Source organism: Aedes albopictus, chromosome 3 (assembly GCF_035046485.1).
Source record: "Aedes albopictus strain Foshan chromosome 3, AalbF5, whole genome shotgun sequence".
In the NCBI taxonomy this organism is placed as follows: Eukaryota; Metazoa; Arthropoda; class Insecta; order Diptera; family Culicidae; genus Aedes; species Aedes albopictus.
The window spans coordinates 40,931,079-40,957,646 of record NC_085138.1 but is presented as its reverse complement, the minus strand read 5'-3'; the positions used below and the strand labels follow the sequence as shown (position 1 = coordinate 40,957,646).

General features: G+C 34.6%; 1 protein-coding gene and 1 long non-coding RNA gene across 3 annotated transcripts in view; both read right to left on the bottom strand.

Annotated features, from left to right (window-relative positions):
* LOC109406843 (lachesin) overlaps positions 1 to 26,568 on the bottom strand; it is a 291,521-nt gene that overhangs the window by 164,052 nt on the left and 100,901 nt on the right. The window lies entirely within an intron of this gene.
* LOC134289814 (uncharacterized) lies at positions 1,797 to 17,244 on the bottom strand. Its single transcript, XR_009998690.1, has 3 exons — positions 7,732 to 17,244; positions 7,562 to 7,658; positions 1,797 to 7,503 (listed from the first exon to the last, which is right to left on the bottom strand). It is a non-coding gene; the product is annotated as an uncharacterized LOC134289814 (long non-coding RNA).

Here is a 26,568-nt window from a genome sequence, read left to right as displayed (position 1 = left end):
ATTTTTGACACGGAGCTACTTATATGCTGAATTTTACGTATACAAGATACAAAATGTTTTCGTTCACAGGTTTGGGTGTGGCAAGGCGTTCATATTGTGCAAAAGTGATCGGACAGTGGCACACGTGTAAATCAAAAGGGGGGCATCTCTCGAGAAATTTGTGGAGTAATTCCAAAAAATATCTAAGGAGAAAATTATAAAGGGCCTCTGTATAAATATTTTAAGTAATATTTAATTATATTGAAGAAAAAGATTATTGTAGGTATTAAACAATAATCTGGTGGAAAAAAGAAAGGAAAAATGGAGATGGAAGCTGTGGATGAAATTTAGAAATAATCTCCAGAGGTATTCCAGAAAAAGTCTCTTGAGGAACTCATTGAATTTTCCAACATAATCTAGGGAAGAATGAATTGAGGAACCTCTAGAAAAAATATATAGGTATAAGTGGAGAAATAAACAAGGTATTTTTTACAATTTTATAAAGGAATTTGAGGAGCAATGCGGATGACCGAATGAACAAAAAAAAAACTGGGGAAATACGCCCGAAAAATTGTCACAGGATTTTCTGATGGAGTTCCCGAAAAGTTTTTTGGATGAATGAACAAAGGAATCCGTAGGAAATACTGAAAGGAAGTATCTGCGAAAAAAATCGATAGAATTCTTTAAGAAATTGTAATGTAACCTATTAAAGAGTTAACGAATGAATAAGTTGAGGAAAACTAAAGAAAATAAAAAGGCTAATGACGTGCTGGAGTAAACCCGGATCCGGATATGGATTCAGCAGCCCACACTGGGTCACAAAGGTTTGCGACTCCTCCACAGATTTCTTCGGGAATTGTGGAAGTTTGGAAAATCGGGAGTTTTGGAAAATCTCATGGAGAATCCTTCGGAAATAGTTTCCTTAAGAAATTCCACACAGATTCGTTCGTTCATGACAACAGATTCTCTCAGAAATACCTCAAAATATTCATAAAGATATCTTCTACATTCTTTTGGGAATTTCTTCAAATTCACCATCATAAATTTGTTTACAGCTTCATTCGAGGTTTTTTTCAGATTTTTGGAGATTTCGACTAGAGATTCCTCCAGAAATATCTCCAAAGATTTTGTGAGTTTTTGCTTTCTGTTTTTCCTCCACTATTTTTCCACAATCTTTCAAAAACATTCCTCGTTTAATCTTCCAGAAATTTATGCGGGAATGATTCCAGATATCTTCGTTCGTTCCTCCAGAGATTCTTAAGGATATATCACCATAAAAATTTTCGGGAATTTCTCCAGAGATACATTTGATAATTGCGACACACTTCCCATCAAGAATATGCTGTATTAGTTTATCCAGAAATGTATTTGAAAATTTATTTAAAGATGTTTGAGCGAATTCCTTCAGAGGTTTCTTCGTTTGGTTTTCCAGGTGATCCTTCATAAATTTCTCCTGGATTTGTTCAGGAAATTCCTCAGGAGATTTTATCGGAACTTTGTCTGAAGAATACATATTTCGAAAATTAGTCTCCTTCTGGGTTTTTTGCACAAATTATATCATTTATTCCACCATCTGTATTAACGAAATTTTTAGCCTTAGGCTAGTTCATCTCGGGACGCACACTTTACTTCCCTTCCGAAGGAAGATCTCACATTTTGTGGGTATGTCGGGAGTGGGATTCGATCCCACCCAAGCAACACACATGTTATAATAGAGTTACGACATTGTGTTGAAATAACGTAAAATAAACTTCTATACAACCAAAACTTGCGCTGCCGTAACTTTTATATAACATGTGTGTTACTTGGGCAGGTCCTCGGTGTGATAGTCACGGGCTTTAACCATCACACCAGATCCGCTCCAGGGAGTTTAAAAATTTTAGTTAGATTTTCTTTCAAGATTTCCTCCTGAGATATTTTGGGAAATAGAGATATTTTCAGAATTAGATCAAGAGATTCTATAGGAAAAACTCCAGAAAATGCTGAACGAATTACTTCCTAGATTATTTCAAAACACCGTCATGCAAGAGTTTTTCCACCAATTTCTTCATTTTTCCTCTGCTGAGAATTCCTGTAGAAATTGCTTTGAAAATTGCTTCACATCTTCCTCCTAGTTTTTCCCCACAAATCCCTTTGTTCATGACTTTAGAGATTCCTGTGAGATTTTTTTTTTCAGAATCCAAAAATTATTTTAAATTTCATTCACAGATTATCTCGATCTTTCCTCCAGATATTTTTCAAGAAATTTCTCCACAAAGTCATACAAAAATTGAGCGACAAATGTCTTCGGGATTGTTCCCACAAATTCCATCATTATTTCTCCAGAGATTTTTTTTTTTTTTGGGAACTCATTCCAATATTCCAACGAAAAAAATTCTGAGAGCTTTGGAAGAAATCTCCAAAGAATTTCAGAATTTTTTTAGACGTTTCTTCAAAGATGTATACGTCAATGCCTTATACTTTTTTTATTTCTTTTTATTTGTGAATTTTAACTTAGACTAATTCTTCACACAACGATGCCTTATACGATTTTCAAATGGAAATTCCACCAGAAAATATTTCGAGAACTACTTCAAGAATTCCTTTAAGCATTTCTTTTGTTTCTCCAGAAATTGCTTCAGATATGTATCCACAGATTTCTAAGATAATTGCTCCAGAGACATTCATTCTAAAGACAATCTTTCAGGAACTCTTCAAGTAATTCCTATGATTTTTTTCCAGTGATTATATCAATACTTCATCCACAAATTCCTTCGCGAATATTTACCAAAATTCCTTTGTTTATTTCTCCAGAGATTGTTTAAGGAATTGCTTGCAATACTTCATCGAAAATTTAGTCAGAGTTTTTCGTGATTTTCTCCAGAATTTTTTAGGAATATTTCCAGAGAGCATTTTGAAAATATTCCAAAATTCGTTACAAATTATATCAACGAAATTGTTTTGTTCAATCCCCCTAATACTCCTTCGGGTATGTATCTAGATTGAAAAAAAAAAATACTGCATAGATACCAGAAAATTGTTTTAGAGATTCATTTGGAAATTTATCCACAATTTCTTCAAGATTTTCCCCACAAATATCTTCGCTCACGAATCGAGAGATTCTTCCAGAGACTCTTTCAGAAATTATTTCGAAGATTCCTTAGGAATTCCGCTAGACATTAAAAAAATTTCTTTTTTAATTTCAAAAATGTCTTCGAAAATATATTTACAGATTTCTTAGAAAATTTCTTCAAAGAATCATTCGTTCAGCTTCCCAGATGGGATTCGGGAAATTATTTTAAAAATTAGATTCCATCTTGAATTTCCCCACAAATTACTCCATTTTTTCCTCCAGAGAGTAGGGTTTTTGGAATTCTTTCTAATATTCGTTCAAAATTCCATTCAAATGTTCTTCCAGGGTTTACGGCTGAGATATTTTTTGAAATTTTCGACTTAAAAATTGCACGAGAGATATTTTTAAAATTTGCTGCAGAGAGTGTATCGAATGTTGCTCCATTCAAATTCAGCAAATTACATAAGATTATTTGGAAACTTTATTCTACAAGAGTTTTCCCACCGAATGATTCGTTACTTGCTTCACAAGTTCCACTCCACAAATTTCGTTGCTCACTCCTCCTGTGATTCCTTTGATTTTTCCAATAATTTTCTACAGAGATATCTTAGGAAATTACTCCAAAGAATCCTACTAGACTGGATCCAAAATTTGTTTAAAAGTTCGTTCACAGATTCATTCGAAAATTTTGGACAAATTACCTCGTTATTTGCTCCTCATATTCCAAGATTGCCAAGTTTCTTGGGGATTTTTTCACAAGTTTCATAGTTTATTGCTCAAGAGATTATTATGGGAATTCCTTTCAATATTCCATCGAAAATGTATTCGTTTGGGATTTTTGAGGACTGCCTCCTAACATTTGTGAAGATACTTCTACAGGTATTGCTTCTTTTTTTTTGCAATTAAAGTAGCAGTAACTTTAGAGAGTTTCTGCCAGGAATCAGTCAGGTTATTTGTTAAACGATTCCTTTTAAACACGAAACTGTTTTTTTTTAAATTTCCCAAAAAATCCTTCGAGAATTCTTTGAAATATTCCATCGAAATTTTATTCAGTGTTTCTTCTGGGATTTCCTTTTCAGATATTTCGGAACATTATCCAAAGATTTCCTCAAAACTTTCTCCAGTGAATTCTTCGTTTACGTCTTCTTATTTTTTCTTCTGTATTTCCTCCATATTTTTATTTGAGAATTGGTTCACAAATTTCTCCAAGAAATCATTCTGTGTTCCATCTTTCAGAAATTGCTACGGGATTGTATCCAGAGGTTTCTGAGAGAATAGCTCCAGCGATTTTCATGAGAATTTGTCATTAGATTCGTGAGGAAATTCTGCCACAAATTTTCGAGAAACTTTCCAAAGATTTATTTAAGAATTGCTGCTCAGCTTCCTTCAAGAAAATCACTTCAGCGATTCATTGATTCACTGCCTCATATATTTCTTCGGAAATTAATTTTGATTAGTTCTTCATTTATTCCTTCAGAGGGTATTCAACAAATTCTTTCAAATACACCATTGAAAATTCAGGTTTTTTCGGGATTTCTTACATATTGTTTGAAAATTCCTCCAGAGATTTACTTCATAACTACTCCAACAAAACTGTTTTATTCAAACATCATGAGATTGCTTTGGGAATATTTTTAGAGATACCTTAGAACATTTTTCCACAGATTCCATCAAGAATTTCCTAAGAATATTCTGTGTTCAACTCTCCAGAAATTCCTCCAAAATGTCTGGAGTTATTCTCTCAGAATTCTTTGCATACGTTATGCAGAGATTTCTAAGGGAATTACTCTAGTCTAGACATTATTTCTTCCAAATAGGGTATGTGTTCCATCAGTAATCTCACGCTCCCATATTCATCTTATTCGAGAACAAGCGATTACGACACCGATTGATTCCGTTCTTTTTGTTTTCATGCGTGCTCACCTCTAACAAAAAATACAAAAATATAAAACTAAACAAACATCGCTTCAATCCTTTGTTTTTCGTAGGATGAAAATGGGAGCCACATGCTTAATAAGGGAACCAATACCCTATTCATTCATATGAAAATTTCTAAATAGATTGCTAAAAAAAATTCCACCATTGATGTTTTGGAAATTACTCCAGAGACTCATTTGATTCACAGGTTTTTTTTTCAAGAATTGGCAAAAAATGTTTATTTCCCCTGAAATGTTTTCGAAAATGTATTCAAAGTTTTCCGAAATACTTATTTTAGAGATTTATTTGTTCAGATTTCGAAATATTCTTTTGCGAATTTCTCCAGCAGTTATTACGTAAATTTTTCAAGAGATTCATAAAGTATATTCTTAGATTCCGTCTCTCTTTTCCCACAAATTACTTCGTTCTTTCCTCCAAAGAGTATTTTAACAATTCTTTCAAAAAATCCTTAAATTTTTTTTGTTCTGAGGTTCTTTTAGGATTTCCAGATTCATTAGGAATTTACTCTAGAGAGTTTTACAAGAGAATTTTGCACAAATTTCCGGAAGAATTTCTGGAAGCACGAAAATCTTTCATTTTTTCCTCCAGTGACTGTTTTAGGAATTCCTTCAAATATTCCATTTCTGGTTTTTCTTTTCAGACTTTCTTCTTGTTCTTCTTGGCGATATGTCCTCACTGCGACAAAGCCTGCTTCTCTGCTTGTATTATCCGCATTTCCAAAGTTATTATATGAGAGCTTCCTCACCCACTTACCATTTTGCATGAGTATATCGTGTGGCAGGCACGAAGATTCCCTATGCCCAGGAAAGTCAAGGATTTTTCTTACGAAAAATTTATGAACCGTCCAGGAATTTAACCCGTCACCCTCAGCATGGTCATGCTTAATACCTACGCTGTTTTGGGAATTGATCCAGAAATTCCTCCGAAAATGTCTGAGATTTTCACAGGAATTCCTTATAAGACTTTTTTATGAAATTCAAGGGAATTATTTAAATTCCGTAAATTTCCCCCCATTTTTCTGGAATTGCTCTGGAAATTGCTTTGAAATTTAAGGCATAGATCTTTCTGGATGTTCCTACAAATTCCTTCAAATGATTTTTCAGAGTTTTTCATTGGGTTTTCTCCTGAGAATTTCGGCATTCTTTCATAAATTCCTTAAAAAATCCTTAAGAGATTCTTTCTGGAATTGATCGAAAATTCGTCCACAGATCCTTGCGGAATTTTTCCTCACATTTCTTCGATATTTCCTCCAGGGATTATTTAAAAAAAATCATTCATATGTTTGTTTAGAGGTTCCTTCAGAATTTTCCTCTGGGACATTTCGGGAATATCTCCAGAAATTCCTTAACCGTTATGTGTCCGACAAACTTTCTGCTTTTTTCTACACCGTGCTTTTTAAATGGGCGCTGGGTACCCGGGTACCCTGTCGGCCACATAAGGGTTAAAAATACCTCCAGAAAATTCTATGGGGATAACTCCTTTAGGTTATATGAGAAAAATGTCTTTCAATGATTTTCTCACGAATTCCTTCGTCTTTCTGCTAAACATTGTATAGAGATTTTCGGATCTATAACATTTGGTCGAATGATATTTCATAGATTCTATATAGACTGATTTTATTATCATAATCATTACTAATATTTTGATACTACAAATATTTCTATATAGCTTTCTCGAGATTTTTTCGGACACTCATCCCAAAGTTCCTTAGAAAGTTCCCGCTTAGAATCCTACCAAACTGAATCCAGACATTATTTCAGAATAAACCAAGATTTCCTTCAAGGTTATTTCCGAAAAATTACGAAGAATTGAACAAATCGTTTTTCCATATCTTACGATTGTCTCTGGAAAAATTGTTTAAGCTTACTGGTTGTAAGCATCCACCTAAGAGAAATAAAATCTGTGGTTGAATCCAGAGTTCTGCAAAAAAATCGCTTTAAACATAGACTTACTGAGAGGATTATGCAACCAAACAAATTATCAAAAACTTCTTTTTATGGTTTTACGTTCTCAGTGGAACTCCAACTGCTACTCTATTACTGTTTTAGCAACTGTTTGAAGCACTTTCATAGTTATTAATTGAAAAACTTATTTACACAACAGTACACATTACCCGAGAAATTGAGAAAATGTTTCGACTGAAGCGGGAATCGAACACAATCTCACTAGATTGGAGGTCCAAGATCTTATCCAACTGTCAAAAACTGCTGTTTTTATATTTATATGAATATTTACACTGGATTGTTTATTTCGAAAGAAAAACGTGTTCGCCAAAAAAAACAAATTGTTTCATGAGTTGCCATACCATTGACAATAAGAGTATATTTTATTATTAGAAAAATAATTTTATTATTTTCATAATGATGTATTTAAAATAATGCAATTATTGTTTTTAATTGGTTTTGTGTTATTGATTATCTGTGTTTGTCTCTTGTAGTTCTACAAAGAAAGTTGATGATCGGCATGAAGGCGGAAAACACGATTGAGGATGGATGGGATTTTTGTTCCATTCCACAGCCAGTGACCTCGAGAATCTGCAAAATAAATATATCCTTAGTAATGTGAACTTTAGTTTCATCGTGATATTTTTACCGGATTTCAAAGATGTTTTTTTTTACAAAACATAAACCACAACAGGTCCTAATCTTCTGAAAATTGATTCATTTGTTTGCTGATATCTCCAGATTTCCTACGAAAATACAAAACAGAATCATCCTAACATATCGTTCAATCGAAGATTTATTATATTGTGGAATACTCACGTTGTCTGTCACCTTGTAATTTTTTTCCTCAAGAATAAAGCTTAGGATATTTATGTTTCTATATAGAAATAAAAAAATAAAAACAAGGAAACTAACGGTAGTTGTATTTAAATAAAATTCATTATTCAAACATTTAGCATTTTACTCTTTTGTTGTTTTGCAATATTTTACTTAAGTCAAACATAAAAGAGAATAGACAAAATGATCGGGACAGGCAAAATTTTTACTTGTCAAAAAATGGGCAACTAGCTGTAAGTTTTTGAAAAGTGCATCAGAAAAATCTCAAATTTTCACTGTAAGTTGGTCAATGGTCAATGGGAAAGATCGGATTATTCTACTTGAAGTTAGAAAAATTCTGGTAAAAGCTATAACTCTCCGATAGCCAACTTTTAGCTATTATATCTCCGGATTCAATGAACCGAATGTAATGAAATTTTGAGCGTTTATGACTTATATATTTTAATTCCAAAAACTTTTTACTTAACTTTAAATTGTTAAAACGGAAGAAAATTATAGCGATAATATTCTTTTTAAAATAAAACGCCTAATGAGCCAAAACTTCAACATCGCTCCAAAACTCAAGTTGGTAATTAAAGTTCAGTAATATTTCTATGCATTGACTTTGATATAGGGTCTTGTACCATTTGGGCAGGTGTACCTATTTTGGGCACTTGTCGCTATAACTAAGTCAATTTACAACCGATTGATTTGAATTTTTGTACAGAATTGGGCACGCACAGTATATAACTCTGAACAAAAATTCAAATCAATCGGTTTCAAATTGACTTAGTTATATCGGCAAGTGCCCAAAATAGGTACACCTGCCCAAATGGTACAAGACCCTAGATATATTATGAAAGAAAGTAACAAAATATTCGATAATAAATTGAAACAAGTTGTGTGATGTATGTTAAAAATAGATAAATTTACTAAAACATCGTATACTAAATTAAATCGCTATAACTTTTTTTTTTTCTTATAAACAATTTTAAGCTAAATCAAAAGTTTTTCAAAGCTCTTCATATAAGTCATAAATTCTCAAAATTTCATTGCCTTCGGTTCATTGAATCCGGAAATATAACAGCTCAAAAATAACTATCGGATAATTCCTTTTACTGGAATCTTTCTAATTTCATGCGGAATAGCCCAATCTTTTCCAGATTTGGACTATTGATAGAGATTTTTTAGGTGAACTTTTCGAAAAGTTACAGCTAATTTACCATTTTTTGAAAAGTGAAAACTTTGCCTGTTCCGATCATTTTTTCTATCCCCTGTCCAACAATGAAAACTTATGGTTAGTAACTAATTAAGGTAAATCGTTAAGCCTACAGTAACATACGTTTATTTTATTTCAATGCGAACATTATTTTTGTAAGTGTAATTTTGCTGTTTTCGTACTTCAGCTGTCTAAATGCAGAATGCTTCAATGCGTCAATATTAATTTTTCGCGACAATGTTATTTAAGCACATCACGATAAACTCCTTCGTATGGATATTCCAGGCACGTGCCTCCACGGTCAACCCATGTCTCCACCACAGGAATTCGCTCGGACAAAAATATCTAAATGAAAAAAATAACACTTTAAATTTGGATTATATATATCCCAAATGTAGTTTAACTTACGTAATGTTCATAATAACGTTATCAGGGTTCAAACTTGCTGGAACAATAAAAATGAACTAGAGAATCGTTCATTTTAACATTTTCAGCACAGTTTGTATGGAATTCTCCTCTTAAATTTGATGATAATGATTTTTACCAAAGTCTGCAAAAGAAACAATCTTAATAAGAGTATGAACAGTGGAAAGAAAATGAAACTCACCTGCACACCTCCTTTCTCCAAACAAACTAACTCCAAACTAACTTATTTGTTTCTCCAAAATTAAATGGGTTGCTGCTGTTATAGTATTTCCAGAATTTGCTCAATAAATAATGCATGGATTTTTTTTTTTCACATAAATCAACACCCTTTTTCCAATTTATGTGGGCAACAGGGTGATCTTTCTTGTATGTTTTTTTTACCATAATACATCGTTCGACATAGTTTCACAAAATACAATAATGTTGATTATAATGATAATGTATTTTACTAAAATGTTTCTAACGAGTTTTCATCAAATAAGTGTAACTTTTCGTAATACACTTATTTTTCGTCGCCGAATCTCGGCAAATTTTCTTCATTTTTACCAAAATTGGCACCGTCGAGGACTCAGCAATTTTTTTCGATTAGATTTCAGCAATCGTGTATTTGGGGTCTCCAGTTAGCCTAGTGGTTAAGGCTTTGGATCGCCAATCCGGAGACGGTGGGTTCGATTCCCGTTCCGGTCGGGAAAATTTTCTCGACTCCCTGGGCATAGTGTATCATTGTGCTTGCCTCACAATAACTAATTCATGCAATGGCAGGCAAAGAAAGCCCTTCAATTAATAACTGTGGAAGTGCTCAAAGAACACTAAGTTGAAGAGAGGCAGGCCAAGTTCCAGTGGGAACGTAGAGCCATATAGAAGAAGAAGAAGAAGAAAAATCGTGTATTTTCTGAGGTTCTGGAAATGTTTTACCGAAATTCGGCTAGAAACGTCATTTTTTTACCGAGATTCTGTATAAATATTTGCGGTACCGGTCGTTTTCCGAGCTCAAGTTAATTTGAAGTGGATATTTCCAGCCCAGTTAAATAAATAAAATTCATTCAGGGAATTGCTTATTATCACTTGAAGGTATAAATCAAATTGGGAAAATCACCAGTGTCCAGCAAGATTTTAAAATTCAGAAATTCCCCGGTGTCCAAGAATTTAGTCAGAGTGGGAAGAAATTTCCGGTTGATGTTCAGAGTCTCCCTGATAGTGAACATGTCTTATCTTGAGCAGATAAATGTTAACGTAATGATAATCAATATTAATCTAAAATTAAATCATCATTCTATTATGAGAACCATTGTTATGTAATATTTCAGATAATTCATGGTAATCAACATAAGTTTTCCAACAGTTTCAAGCAATATGCGTTGGTACAAGTCTATAAAAATTAAAAGCTTTTTAAATAGAGACATAAAAATTGCTCAAGTCAAATTTTTAAAGCATTTTATAGTAAAGCATATAGAATTGTTACAATAAGTGTCATTAGAATTGTGAGCCTACAATACTAATCGTTAACACAAGTGAAATATTGAACAATATTTTTCAATAGAGTCATTAGAATTGCTCCAAAGAGTTACAAATATACTTTACCAATGATTGTAATCAGTATTGTACCTTTTAATTCCGCCCTATATTGCTTATCCTTTGTCAGATACGCGTATTTCGACTACCACTTGTAATCCTCCTCAGCGTCAGTTATCCCGAGGAAGATTACAAGTGGCAATCGAAATACGCGCATCTGTAAAAAGACAAGTAATATAGGGCGGAATTAACGATTCGATCAAAATGATCAAATCTGACTATACATGTCAATGGTTGCTCCTCCGTGATTGATCTGAGCTGGTACCAATTGCACTGAGATCCAAATGAATAAGAGCTGGGACACTCCACTTGTTCTCAAAATGCAATTTAAGCAGCTCATACATTTTGGATCAATAACGGCGCTGGCCACGTCCTTATAGTCAGTTGGGAAGGGAAAGGAATGTTAGAGTGTGCTTGTTGTTGCTACTAAAGACCTAGATCACCTCTGCATCCCCACAACCAGCACGGACTGGGATTTATGTTAGACGGAAAGGATGGGAGATCTGGGAGTCACCGTTTGGTCGGTGATGTGATCGATGAATAGGGGGTTATTTATAGTGTTCGTAAGGTGATAGATTGTGTGGTGAATAAGGTGAATGATTCCAATTCGTTTCTGGTTATAGCGATGGCTATGAACATATGAATATGGATTACTGCACGAATTTATACTGGCCTGCTCACTCTCACACGAAATTTGACGTTTAAGAGGTGTCGGCACCGCTCAAACATGCAATTTTCTGTGAGAGTAAGCAGGCCAGCATAAATTCGTGCAATGGACCATACCTACATGAGTTGGGAAGATTCATTTATTACGTCCATCGTTTTTCGGGATTTCTAGACCCCCCCTCCCCCTCTGTCACGCTTTTTTCCTATACCTAGTACACGTACTGTCACACTTTCTAAGACTAACCCCCCGCTCCCCACAAACGTAATTTTTGAACGTTTCCAGAGAGAGAGAGAGAAAGTGAATAGAAAAATACAAAGTAGGATGAAAGGGACGGGCCAGGGATTGAACCCATGACCTTCTGCATACGAATCAGAAGCGGTAGCCACTAGACCACCAAGCCCGTCTTAAGGATATAGGACGGAATTAAAAGGTGCAATACTGATTACACTCATTCGTAGATGGTATTCTGCTTAGAGGGTTCGAAAAGTCGGTACAAGATACTTTACCAGTTTTGCATATTTGCAACATAGTTTCCAAAAGAGCCATCAGGACTGCTCAAAGTTGTTCCATAAGAATTATGATTGATACAAATGTTGAACACAAGCTAAATTTTAAAAACTTTATTAAGAAATTAGAGTATTCGAAATTGCTCCCAGGAGTTTAATAGGAATCGTGATCTTAGAGTAGGACGGGGCAAGATGGCCAACCCGGGCAAGATGAGCACCCCTCTGTTTTACTACTTTTATGATGAATTTTCTCTAAACAACTTCATAATACGTTAGAATAAAGTTCATCCTGTTTGTAAACCTGATAGAAGGTACCTCATAACGAAAGAATTGAAAATATCGTCAAATTATTCAATAGCATGGATTTTTAGCATTTTATTATAAGAATAAAATAAGGTTCTTATGTTAGAATCAAATTTTTACCATAATTTTTATTATCAGCGAACATTACTATCTTACTGCAAAGCATTTAAATTTGCATTGGGAAATATTTTCTTAAAAAAAACGTTAAAATTTATTCAATTTTAGTTATTTCCCTATAGTGGGGCAAAATGAACACCCCTGATTAGAATATAGAAAATATTTTAAAATTATTGTTATCCACTCAATGATGCCAAACATAGGTTTTCGTATTCACTGCAACTCTTTGGTAGCGTTAATTTTTTTAAAAATAAGCCACTTCATAATCATTCAATGCTTTTTGGGTCATTTTGTATAAAGTATTATAAAACCGCCATTTTTTAAATAATCGAAAAAACTGATCATTTCAGAACGTGATACCATAGCAATAAACAAGATTTACTATTTCCATCACTGTATGGCCAATTTATAGTTAAAATATTTTGATTTTAATGAAGTGCTCTTCTTGCCTCGTAGCATGTTTGAACTGACCATAAAACATCTTTTTTGTTTAGTCAAATAAATCATCCTTATTGTGAATTTTGAACCCTGCCATATTTATGGGTGGTAGATAAGAACTACTGAGAGGTACTTTGAAAAATTGTGTTAACTTTCAATAAACTCAACGGGATCCTTAGGGTGCTCATCTTGCCCGCCCTACCCTACAATACCAATTCTTAGCAAAAGTCGAATTTGGAAAATATGTTAAATAGTGCCATTACAATTTATTAGAATAAGTACAAGTAAAACTTGAAAAACATTTTTTAAAGATACATTACAATTGCTCCAAGGAGTTCCATAAGAATGGTGATTTTACGATAAATATATTTATATATATATACCATAATCCGGGGTCCAATTGATCACCTTTGCACAATTTTTGCAGATAACATTAGTGTCAATTCAAATATTGCTAAAAGAATTTCTTTAAAATCAGTATAAACATATAGTATCATTGCTAAAAGTGTTTCGACGCTGAAACTTCTTCTTCTTCTTCTTTATGGCTCTACGTTCGCACTGGGACTTGGCCTGCCTCGCTTCAACTTAGTGTTCTTTGAGCACTTCCACAGTTATTAATTGAAGGGCTTTCTTTGCCTGCCATTGCATGAATTTGTATATTGTGAGGCAAGTACAATGATACTCTATGCCCAGGGAGTCGAGAAAATTTTCCGACCGGAACGGGAATCGAACCCGCCGTCTCCGGATTGGCGATCCATAGCCTTAACCACTAGGCATCAGCGACGCTGAAACTACTGATTTTCAAATAATAAATGTTTCCTTCTTTCAAACATAGGCTATTCTTTCTTGTTTCATTGTTAAAACAGTTTTTAGCAATAATTGTTGAAAACAACATGTATAAACAACAGATCCGTTTCCAGTTGCAAAACTGCTGAATTCCAATTCGCCTTGATGGCCATTCGGCCTAATAACCGCATCCTTCCCAACCAAGACTCCACAAAAATGTTAAAACAGAAAATTTACGGGAAGACCTATTGACAATCGATTGTTTTGTAGCAATGATTTCAGCTAAGTGAGAAACACATTGAAAATTCCTAAAAAAAATGAGGCAAAACTAACTTTTATTTAAAAAGACTCTACACCGTCTTCAACCAGACTGAACGTCTTGCACAGACTGAACGATAACTAATATGAGACAACGGACAATACACGAAACACCCAGTGGTCCAGTGGAGAATATTTTGTTTGACGAAAAGTTTTCACCGACTGGAGCGGGAATCGAACCCACACTCCGAGGCTTACGAAACGCCTAGCTGACTGAAGCCGCTAACCACACGGCCACGAAGCCCAAAGTATTATTTTTTTTAATTTCCTAACTTTAGCCATCTTACGACACCAATTCATAACGAAAATCATAACGAAAATCAATTCCGAATCAAGCACTCAGAATTGCTCCAAGGAGTTCTATACAAATCGCTATCTTACGACACCAATTCTTGACAAAATCAGATTACTAATGCATTTTCTTACTAAGCACTCAGAATTGCTCCAAGGAGTTCTATACGAATCGCCATCTTACGACACCAATTCTTAACAAAAATCAGATTACTGATGCATTTCCTAATTAAGCACTCAAAATTGCTCCAAGGAGTTCTATAAGAATCGTCATCTTACGACACCAATTCTTAACAAAAGTCAGATTACTAATGCATTTCCTAATTAAGCACTCAGAATTGCTCCAAGGAGTTCTCTAAGAATCGCCACTTACGACACCAATTCTTAACAAAAATCAGATTACTAATGCATTTCCTAATTAAGCACTCAGAATTGCTCCAAGGAGTTCCATAAGTATCGTCATCTTACGACACCAATTCTTAACAAAAATCAGATTACTAATGCATTTCCTAATTAAGCACTCAGAATTGGTCCAAGGAGTTCCATAAGAATCGTCATCTTACGACACCAATTCTTAACCAAAGTCAGATTACTAATGCATTTCCCAATTAAGCACTCAGAATTGCTCCAAGGAGTTCTATAAGAATCGTCATCTTACGACACCAATTCTTAACAAAAGTCAGATTACTAATGCATTTCCTAATTAAGCACTCAGAATTGCTCCAAGGAGTTCTCTAAGAATCGCCATCTTACGACACCAATTCTTAACAAAAATCAGATTACTAATGCATTTCCTAATTAAGCACTCAGAATTGCTCCAAGGAGTTCTATAAGAATCGCCATCTTACGACACCAATTCTTAACAAAAGTCAGATTACTAGTGCTTTTTCTAATTAAGCACTCAGAATTGCTCCAAGGAGTTCTATAAGAATCGTCATCTTACGACACCAATTCTTAACAAAAGTCAGATTACTAATGCATTTCCTAATTAAGCACTCAGAATTGCTCCAAGGAGTTCCATAAGTATCGTCATCTTACGACACCAATTCTTAACAAAAGTTATATTACTAATGCATTTCCTAATTAAGCACTCAGAATTGGTCCAAGGAGTTCTCTAAGAATCGCCATCTTACGACACCAATTCTTAACAAAAATCAGATTACTAATGCATTTCCTAATTAAGCACTCAGAATTGGTCCAAGGAGTTCCATAAGAATCGTCATCTTACGACACCAATTCTTAACAAAAGTCAGATTACTAATGCATTTCCTAATTAAGCACTCAGAATTGGTCCAAGGAGTTCCATAAGAATCGTCATCTTACGACACCAATTCTTAACAAAAGTCAGATTACTAATGCATTTCCTAATTAAGCACTCAGAATTGCTCCAAGGAGTTCCATAAGTATCGTCATCTTACGACACCAATTCTTAACAAAAGTTATATTACTAATGCATTTCCTAATTAAGCACTCAGAATTGCTCCAAGGAGTTCTCTAAGAATCGCCATCTTACGACACCAATTCTTAACAAAAATCAGATTACTAATGCATTTCCTAATTAAGCACTCAGAATTGCTCCAAGGAGTTCTATAAGAATCGTCATCTTACGACACCAATTCTTAACAAAAATCAGATTACTGATGCATTTCCTAATTAAGCACTCAGAATTGCTCCAAGGAGTTCTATAAGAATCGCCATCTTACGACACCAATTCTTAACAAAAGTCAGATTACTAGTGCATTTTCTAATTAAGCACTCAGAATTGCTCCAAGGAGTTCTATAAGAATCGTCATCTTACGACACCAATTCTTAACAAAAGTCAAATAACAAAATTTATTCCTGGTTTTGCATCAAGTAAAACACCAGAGACTTAAATAGAAACATGATTTAGTACTTACTTTTTACTTGTTGGATGTAATTTGCTTCTTTGACTTTTACGGCGAATGATGAGTCCTTCTCCAATGGATTGTAGTCCCACTCAAGTGCCATTCGGTCCTCCTCAACGGCAAAAAAACCAACGTGGACACATATTTCTTCCCGTTCGACTTTTTCCAATATGCACCTGATTCGTGGCCATACGCAGCAAACCAGCTGAAATCACTAATTCATTTATTGCGGGTCACTTCGGGACACTTGACGTGTCATAGTCACTTTTCCGATGCCATTTCCATTGCCACCTATCGTACCAGCACCGTGTGGACTACCTGCGCCGCCGCCAGCTCCAACCATCGACCCGCCCATCGGAACTGCCATGTTCTCCCACTGGAGGTCGTTCATCCAGCTGGATGATTGGTGCGGAACTCTGAGTTGTGCATTTGCGTCAGATCCAGTATCGATGGAAGAGCGCTCCCCACCTTCGAACACAATTGGAAGATACCGCCGATTGAACTTTTGCGATGACCAGATTCCTTTTTTGATCAACCCATTGCACTTGTAATTTTCCCAACTACCTACACCATTTCAAATTTTAAATATTTTTTCTAATTACGCCATTTCATATTTAAAATATTTATCATCACCCACTTCACTTTTGGCTTAACACTTGATCTTTCCCGGATCACCGCCCCCGGACCGCACCCGCACAAAACCGAGAGCTAAATCGCTGGCCGGAACATTTCAATTTTGGTAAATAAACACATAATCACTCCCGCGACGACGATCGGCGATTAAAAAAAATTATTATTCCCGATATCCACTTTTTCGCGGCGATTGTTGTGGATTTTTATGCAAACTGCTTTGGTTGCATAACTGTCAGCAACCGCAGAGAAAATAAAAACAAAATAAAAGAAGAAGCACATTAATGCTGCATGCTTTCGAGCAGCAGCATACCTAACAGTGCCTCACAGATGTCTCACGTCTCACATTTTTCCTGGTGGGTACTCATTGCATGGCAGCCATTGTGACGGCCATCCTTGGATTCGCTCATACAGGGGATGGCCAAAATGTTTGGGATAGGCAACTTTTTTTCTCCCACAAAAAAAAATCAACATGCTGTAACTTTTCATAGACTGCATCAAAAAATCTCAAATTTTGACTGATTGTCAACCTATTATATGTGCATCATTGGTACAAATTTGGGCTCGATTGATTAATTTTTCGCGAAGTTAAAAACGTTCGGGTAAAACACTATTATTCAGACAACTAATTTTTGAACTGTCATATCTCGGAAACCAGTGAACCGAATTGAATGAATTTTTTAACGTTTATCAACAATATATTGATACTTGATACGACGTTATAAAATGTAATATTTTCTCACGGCGAATTAAGTTATACCGGATTGAAATTTTTACCCATATAGAGGAAAATAAGTCAAATTTCCAATACAGTACTTTTTCGATTATATCACGAATAAAAAAAATAATCGCGTGATATACTGGAGCGCGATAAAATTGAAAAATATATTTTGCGAGTGTTTTATTACTCTCTCTCTCTTCTTGGCGTAACGTCCTCATTGGGACAAAGCCTGCTGCTCAGCTTAGTGTTCTATGAGCACTTCCACAGTTATTAACTGAGAGCTTCCTCTGCCAATGACCATTTTGCATGCGTATATCGTGTGGCAGGCACGAAGATACTCTATGCCCAAGGAAGTCGAGGAAATTTCCTTTACGAAAAGATCCTGGACCGACCGGGAATCGAACCCGTCACCCTCAGCATGGTCATGCTGAATACCCGTGCGTTTACCGCCTCGGCTATATGGGCGAGTGTTTTATTACTCTAAATACACCTAAATACAAAAAAGCAAATAAAAACCGAACGAAACATCAAACCACGCAATAGAAATTGAAAATTTCAAGCAGCGTTTTGAAAAAAAAAATAGCCAGCCGTCAATAAATATGAAGGAGTCATCCTAGACTGTATTTATGGTGCATTGTAGAGCTATGTGAAGATATCCCTTTAACGCCTCAACTAACTAGTGAAGACGAAATGGAGCCACATGAATTGGAATGCATTAAGTCTGAAATGGCACTCAATAGTTTCCTCGAGTGAGCAAGCAATAAGTACCATTTTCAGTCTTGAGTATTATTTAAGTTATGACATCCATGCATGGTAGCAATTGATCATTTCATAACAGCCGTTTAAGTGATTTCAATGGTCTATTCTGATGAACATCTTTAGATTCGCTTATGCTAGGAAACTTTCAAAGCTCATATGAAGTTGCAAACGGCATTCTAATGCTTGTATTTTGACATTTCATCAAACCAACTTTGATTGAAATGAGTTAAAATTTCAGTTTTATATAGCTTTCCGTTTGTTAGGTAAATATTTGAGATGTCTTAGAAATCGATTCTAGATAATCAAGTTCAGTACCCGGTCTGAAACCCCTTATCACCTTTGTCACTGAAACCATTTAGGGTAGAAGCATTAGTTTTGGCCATAATATAGATTGAAACCTTTCATATTGCCATATTGGTAGTTTTAAATGGGTAATTTGTATTTTTTTAGGAGTGGTTTCCCTTAGACTGACCAAAACTGGTGAACGAACGCTACTAATGTGCAAAAGTAGCATACTTATGACAATTTATATGTCCTATTTAGTTTGAAATATGTACTCGAAAATATTTCTATCAAATATCATAGCGTGATAAAATCGAAAAAAATACCGTGCTTGAATCGAGCGTGATATAATGGAGCGTGATTAAATAGAACCGTGACAAAATCGAAAAACCACTGTACCACACAAAAATTACTAAATGTGTTCTTCCTTCAATCTAAATAGGCTCTTATATATCTGATTAGAGATAACTTGAGAACAGAAGTGGAAAATCTTTGGATATCAACACTAAAATTAAAAAGTACCTAGGTTGACAGTCAAAATTTGAGATTTTTTGATGCGCTCTATGAAAAGTTATAGCTCGTTTAACTTTTTTGTGAGAGAAAAAAAGTTGCCTATCCCAAACATTTTGACCATCCCCTGTATATGTTCTTAAGATATCCCAAAAGAATCTTCTAGAGAAATCCAAGGAGGAATCCCCGGAGGAAACCAAAAAAAAAATAGAGACGAACTCCTGATGGAAATCCAAAAGATGCTCCTGAAGAATCCTGATAGATTTTCTGGAGTAATTTCTGACAGGATTACAAATGAAACTTTTGCGAAAATCTTAGAAGTAACTGTTTAAGGAAATGATTGTCTTTTTTTCTCATGCTCTTATCCCAACTAACAGTTGTTTTATCCGCTTACAAAGCGGACGTGTAAAGCTCGTAACCACGTGGGCATATCAAGAAGAATCCCAGACACAAGCTTTTAGAAATCTCCGAACGAACACTTTGAAGAATCCAAAAAGAAAACCAAAAACTCCGAAGAATTATTAGAAAGAATCCTATCATTTTGCCTGAAGAAATCATTGAAGAAACTCTTAGAGGTATCAAAGCAAGAATTTGAGATGCAACTCCTGAAGAAAATTTCGTAGAAACTTCTGGAGGAAATTAGAAAAAAACATCATGTAGGTGAATTACAGAGAGAACCTTTGGATGAATCTTAGTAGGAACTCCTTGAAGAAATAAAAAAAAGCTTCTCAACCTATGTATTACCCAGGCTAACTCTTGGCACTATCGTACAAGATTATCTTCCTCTTTAATCTAGAGTAACCTCAGAAACATTCTAAGATGAACACTACCCCGATACTACGCATTGAGGAATCCTTAAAGAACTTCTGAAGGCATATCGAGTGTTAATAAAAAAACGATCAAACGATCAATTCTGACTATACATGTCAATGGTTGCTCCTCCGTGATTGATCTGAACTGGTACCAGTTGCACTGATATCCAACTGAATAAGGGGCTGGGACATTCCACTTATTCTCAAAGTGCAATTTTAGCAGCTCATGCATATTTGATTCAATAACGGCGCCGGCCAAGTCCTTATAGTCAGCTGGGAAGGGAAAGGAATGTTAGAGTGTACTGGTTGTTGCTACTAGAGACCGAGAGCACTCTGCGTCCCCACAACCCGCACGGACTGGGGTATTTGTTAGACGGAAAGGATGGGAGATCTGGGAGTCACCGTTGGGTCGGTGATGCGATCCATGGATAGGGTTATTTATAGTGTTCGTGATAGATTGTGTGCACACCAAAAAATCAATTGAGGGTTTCAGCAAAATTTTGCTGAATTTTGCCGAGCTGAAGGTTTCAGCAAAAAAATTGCTGAAATTCAGCAAAATTTGCTGAATTGTTCAGTAAACTCTGCTGATCATCAGTAACGTTTTGCTGAAATTCAGCAAACTTTGCCGAAAGTTCAGCAAAAAATTTTGCTGGACCCTTCAGCTCGGCAAAATTCAGCAAAATATTGCTGAAAGCGTTTAGTGTGTGGTGAATAAGGTGAATAAGGTCAAGCGGCACAGCACGCTTAGGTTGCATAACTTATAGGCGTTATATATACACTAGCGTGGTTCAAAAAATCGTTTTTGCTCCACACCGCTTATTCGATTCGTAGCCAGATTCTATGCCTTCTCCCAAAATTTGAGTTCATTTGGTTGAAAATTGAGACTGCACAAGCCCTTCAAAGTTTGTATGGGAATTACTATGGGAAAACGATGTTTTTCATTCAATCCATCGTAGCATTTCCCCAAGTACCCTAGCGGGTTAGTCGACCCTTGGTAATCCTAGGCTACTTTATCAGCTACAACTTTGTCGAAGACCGCATTCAAATCGGACGCCTCATTAATTAGTTACCGATTTTTATCCAGAATCGAAATCTTCACTCATGATGGTTAAACTAATCGTCGGGCATCACTGCATTTTGCACTGAAACATAGTAGCCATGATTTCAGTGTGCTATCTTCAGCGCCATATGCAGCAATGTTGCCTGCTGGGAAGCTGGAGGATCATTGCTAAAGTTTGTCCAGTTGGATACAAATCGATAACTAATTAACGAGGCATCCGATTTGAATGCGGTCTTCAGCAAAGTTGTAGCTGATAGAGTAGCCTAGGAGTACCAAGGGTCAACTAATCCTCTAGGGCACTTGGGGAAATGCTATGGTCGATTAAATGAAAAACATCGTTTTCCCATAGTAATTTTCATACAAACTTTGAAGGGCTTGTGCACTCTCAAATTTCTACCAAATGAGCTCAAATTTTGGGAGAAGGCACAGAATATGGTTACAAATCGAATAATCGGTGTGGAGCAAAAACGATTTTTTGAACCACGCTAATATACACTGTGCTGTGAGTGGAAGTTGGAAGGGAGGGAAACGACTTTTTTCAATTCGTTTCTGGTTCTGGCTATGAAGATATGAATATACATGAGTTGTATATGCAGAGAAGAAAGAGCGAGAGAAAGTGGATAGAAAGATACAAAGTAGGATGAAAAGGACGGGCCAGGGATTGAACCCATGACCTTCTGCATACGAATCAGAAGCGGTAGCCACTAGACCACCAAGCCCGTCTCTGAAGGCATAACGAGTGTTAATAGTGTAAAAAGTGTCAATGGAAGAATCCCTAAGATTTCATAAAGGACTCCTAAAACATACTTTTCTAGAAATCTACAGAAAAAAAATGCTCGAAGAGGTAACTTAGAGGAATCCTACGAGATAAAAATCTTGGAGGAATTCCGGGAGACTTTCAAGGGGAATCACTAAAAAATATCTAGAAAAATACTATAAAATACTTTAAAGGTAACCCAGAAGAAACTCTTTCGGGAATCCCAATAGGGATCACCTAAACTTTTTAAATAAACTGAGGTTATAAGAAAAAAAAATCTCACCACAGGTGAGTGAATAGGTACTTCTAAGTTTTATTCTCAGTAATGCTTACACTTTCCATTTCCTGTAGGAATAAATACTGCAACTGCTACAACGGTAGAGCACAGGAAAAATTGGTCGCATTCTTTCCATTTCCCTTGCTTAGCCCTTCATCCTATCAGCATTTTCAGCATGTATACTTTTCCTACGTAACGTACTGCTGAGACTCAGTACAAAATCCAAACATTATGCGGGTGTTCCGCCTCAAAAACCATTTTTCTTTGCATTTTGATCAATTTTCCAATCACTCTTTTTTTTTCGCTGCAACCAACAATGCAACACCTAGGAGTCGCAGCATCACGCTCGACACTTTGACTTTATGCGAGGTGGAAGTAGATGCGGAAAAGCAAGCACATGGAAATTTACACATGGGAACACGCATGACACCGGAAAGAGTCGCACAAAGGCACACTTTGATTCCGCTGGACTTGTTGTGTCCAGTGTTGTTCTTCGAACTTGCTGACCGGACTTGTGCTCTGTTACGAGCGCTGAAACCATTGATGGCGCGCGTCGCCAATGATTGCGATGATGGCAACCATTTGTCTTCCTTCAACAACAGGGGAAAATGTCCGTTTTCCGTTGACACCGCTCGCCTGTCAACCGAACCGCATCAATGGTAGTTCCTCCGTCCGTTTGTGAACTCCGATTGGGAGTTTTTTTTTTTTTTGCTCGTTTCTTTCCGCATGACTGTTGAACTCGGGATAGCCGCCATGGGGCAAACGATTTAATTAAATGCTTTGACCCCGGGATAAACAAGTAGCCCTCACAGGGGCGTCACGTCGTGTACGATTGTAAGGATGCTCCGGGTCGAAGTAACAATGGTCACGAATGAAAAAGAAGCGCATTTCATCTCGGCGCAATGACAATAACCGAAATTCAATTCATTGAGTAAATGATTTTAATTTCGTAAACTCGATGAAGAAAGATACCAGAAAATTCATTTGTTTGGGGAACGTCCATAAATTACGTCACGCTTTGAGGGGGAAGGGGGGGTTCAGTAAAGTGTGACAACTCATACAAAAGTTTCAGAAGTCTCATACAAAAAGTGTGACATAGGGGGGAGGGGGGGTTGAAAACGGGCAATTTTTGCGTGACATAATTTATGAACGCTCCCTTGCAAGAATTGCGGGGGTAACAATGAGTCAAACTTTTGGGATATACAACCAGTAAAAAAGTTGTTGAATCACATGCCCGGCAGATGACCCTAACCGTGTAGGTAGGACTTCGAACAACTAATGTAAACTCTTAGTATCTATCTATCTATCTATCTATCTATCTATCTATCTATCTATCTATCTATCTATCTATCTATCTATCTATCTATCTATCTATCTATCTATCTATCTATCTATCTATCTATCTATCTATCTATCTATCTATCTATCTATCTATCTATCTATCTATCTATCTATCTATCTATCTATCTATCTATCTATCTATCTATCTATCTATCTATCTATCTATCTATCTATCTATCTATCTATCTATCTATCTATCTATCTATCTATCTATCTATCTATCTATCTATCTATCTATCTATCTATCTATCTATCTATCTATCTATCTATCTATCTATCTATCTATCTATCTATCTATCTATCTATCTATCTATCTATCTATCTATCTATCTATCTATCTATCTATCTATCTATCTATCTATCTATCTATCTATCTATCTATCTATCTATCTATCTATCTATCTATCTATCTATCTATCTATCTATCTATCTATCTATCTATCTATCTATCTATCTATCTATCTATCTATCTATCTATCTATCTATCTATCTATCTATCTATCTATCTATCTATCTATCTATCTATCTATCTATCTATCTATCTATCTATCTATCTATCTATCTATCTATCTATCTATCTATCTATCTATCTATCTATCTATCTATCTATCTATCTATCTATCTATCTATCTATCTATCTATCTATCTATCTATCTATCTATCTATCTATCTATCTATCTATCTATCTATCTATCTATCTATCTATCTATCTATCTATCTATCTATCTATCTATCTATCTATCTATCTATCTATCTATCTATCTATCTATCTATCTATCTATCTATCTATCTATCTATCTATCTATCTATCTATCTATCTATCTATCTATCTATCTATCTATCTATCTATCTATCTATCTATCTATCTATCTATCTATCTATCTATCTATCTATCTATCTATCTATCTATCTATCTATCTATCTATCTATCTATCTATCTATCTATCTATCTATCTATCTATCTATCTATCTATCTATCTATCTATCTATCTATCTATCTATCTATCTATCTATCTATCTATCTATCTATCTATCTATCTATCTATCTATCTATCTATCTATCTATCTATCTATCTATCTATCTATCTATCTATCTATCTATCTATCTATCTATCTATCTATCTATCTATCTATCTATCTATCTATCTATCTATCTATCTATCTATCTATCTATCTATCTATCTATCTATCTATCTATCTATCTATCTATCTATCTATCTATCTATCTATCTATCTATCTATCTATCTATCTATCTATCTATCTATCTATCTATCTATCTATCTATCTATCTATCTATCTATCTATCTATCTATCTATCTATCTATCTATCTATCTATCTATCTATCTATCTATCTATCTATCTATCTATCTATCTATCTATCTATCTATCTATCTATCTATCTATCTATCTATCTATCTATCTATCTATCTATCTATCTATCTATCTATCTATCTATCTATCTATCTATCTATCTATCTATCTATCTATCTATCTATCTATCTATCTATCTATCTATCTATCTATCTATCTATCTATCTATCTATCTATCTATCTATCTATCTATCTATCTATCTATCTATCTATCTATCTATCTATCTATCTATCTATCTATCTATCTATCTATCTATCTATCTATCTATCTATCTATCTATCTATCTATCTATCTATCTATCTATCTATCTATCTATCTATCTATCTATCTATCTATCTATCTATCTATCTATCTATCTATCTATCTATCTATCTATCTATCTATCTATCTATCTATCTATCTATCTATCTATCTATCTATCTATCTATCTATCTATCTATCTATCTATCTATCTATCTATCTATCTATCTATCTATCTATCTATCTATCTATCTATCTATCTATCTATCTATCTATCTATCTATCTATCTATCTATCTATCTATCTATCTATCTATCTATCTATCTATCTATCTATCTATCTATCTATCTATCTATCTATCTATCTATCTATCTATCTATCTATCTATCTATCTATCTATCTATCTATCTATCTATCTATCTATCTATCTATCTATCTATCTATCTATCTATCTATCTATCTATCTATCTATCTATCTATCTATCTATCTATCTATCTATCTATCTATCTATCTATCTATCTATCTATCTATCTATCTATCTATCTATCTATCTATCTATCTATCTATCTATCTATCTATCTATCTATCTATCTATCTATCTATCTATCTATCTATCTATCTATCTATCTATCTATCTATCTATCTATCTATCTATCTATCTATCTATCTATCTATCTATCTATCTATCTATCTATCTATCTATCTATCTATCTATCTATCTATCTATCTATCTATCTATCTATCTATCTATCTATCTATCTATCTATCTATCTATCTATCTATCTATCTATCTATCTATCTATCTATCTATCTATCTATCTATCTATCTATCTATCTATCTATCTATCTATCTATCTATCTATCTATCTATCTATCTATCTATCTATCTATCTATCTATCTATCTATCTATCTATCTATCTATCTATCTATCTATCTATCTATCTATCTATCTATCTATCTATCTATCTATCTATCTATCTATCTATCTATCTATCTATCTATCTATCTATCTATCTATCTATCTATCTATCTATCTATCTATCTATCTATCTATCTATCTATCTATCTATCTATCTATCTATCTATCTATCTATCTATCTATCTATCTATCTATCTATCTATCTATCTATCTATCTATCTATCTATCTATCTATCTATCTATCTATCTATCTATCTATCTATCTATCTATCTATCTATCTATCTATCTATCTATCTATCTATCTATCTATCTATCTATCTATCTATCTATCTATCTATCTATCTATCTATCTATCTATCTATCTATCTATCTATCTATCTATCTATCTATCTATCTATCTATCTATCTATCTATCTATCTATCTATCTATCTATCTATCTATCTATCTATCTATCTATCTATATAACGGAATGTCTGAAGGTAGATAAGGCTCTGAATTCACTCCTTAGAACCCTATGTAACCCAAATTGCTATTCTGAAATGGTCGTGATGTTGTCGACGTAAATTTTGCAACTCTGTCAGCCACATGCCCTAATTTATATGGTTCCCGAGTAAACCATGACAAA